At 43.1% G+C, this 1,129-nt stretch overlaps 1 pseudogene; it reads left to right on the top strand.

Moving 5' to 3' along the window:
* Positions 1-213: 213 nt before the first annotated feature.
* Positions 214-827, top strand: LOC117702250 (MICOS complex subunit Mic26 pseudogene; annotated as a pseudogene).
* The last annotated feature ends 302 nt before the right edge of the window (positions 828-1,129 follow it).

Genomic DNA, 1,129 nt, shown 5'->3' with positions numbered 1-1,129 from the left:
TGGATAAGGGAAAACTTGACAATCAGGAAATCAGCACACCAAGGAATAGAAAGAAGGCTAATGAGGCTAGAGCAAAGAAAGGAGGGGAAGATAATTCACAATGGCATGGTGAAGTCAGCAAAGGCCAGGTGGTGCAAAATCAAGACCTTGGTGTTTAGCTCTCTGACAAGAAGCCATTGAAGGGACCCTGCCAGAGCCACAGCTGCCAGAGACATGTTCAAGGTAATTTAGAAATTTGTGGGGACAGCCAACCTGAGCCTGCTCACCTTCAGAGTCTATGCAGCACCAAAAAAGGTCTCGCTTCACAAAAGTTACATGAGGATCGATGAGATTCACTCTACTCAGTTCCTGAGAATTAATCTAAATTTTTCGACAAGCCAAGGACTCAAGTTGAAGAAAACATCTCACAACTCCAACATCATTGTGAGCCATATACAAGTTTGTATCAGGAAATATACTCCCATACTAAACCCAAGGTGGGGAGTAGACAACTATAACTATCTTCAAAATGCACCTCCTGGATTTTTCTCAAGACTCAATGTTACTGGTTTTGCTGGTTTTGTTGGACTCCTTTTTGCTAGAGGTTCAAAAATAAAGAAGCTGGTGTATCCTCCTTTTTTCATAGGATTAGGTACCTCTGTTACTCACAACAAGCCATCACCATTGCCCAGATCACTGGGGAGAAGGTATATGACTAGGGATTACGAGGGTACATAGTTGTAGAAGATTTGTGGAAGCAAAATTTTCAGAAGCCAGGAAATGTGAAGAATTCACCTGGAAATTGTCCCAGCCCTAGCTGCTGCTCTGGTCTGCGGGTCAGGGTCTAGCAAGAGAGAGAGAGTGGGAATGGAGGGGCAAGAGAATAGAGACAAGACAGGATGTTTGATAAAGTCTCGTTTACTGAAAGGAAATCCTGGATATATATATAAGCACAAGCAGGGGAACAAAGCTGAAGACTCTTTACCGAGTATACCTTGCAGCTGGGGGCACTAAACAACAAAACAAGATAGTGTGGGAAAAACAAGATGTTTATCAGAGTGTGCTCAGCTGTTGTAGGCTGTTGAAAACAAGTCTCTTGTCAGGGTATATGGCTCAAGATGGCTGCAAAGATGATAGCCACTTTCTGCTA

The sequence above is a fragment of the Arvicanthis niloticus genome, unplaced genomic scaffold (genome assembly GCF_011762505.2).
Source record: "Arvicanthis niloticus isolate mArvNil1 unplaced genomic scaffold, mArvNil1.pat.X pat_scaffold_616_arrow_ctg1, whole genome shotgun sequence".
Taxonomy (NCBI): Eukaryota; Metazoa; Chordata; class Mammalia; order Rodentia; family Muridae; genus Arvicanthis; species Arvicanthis niloticus.
This window is presented reverse-complemented; position numbering and strand designations above follow the sequence as displayed.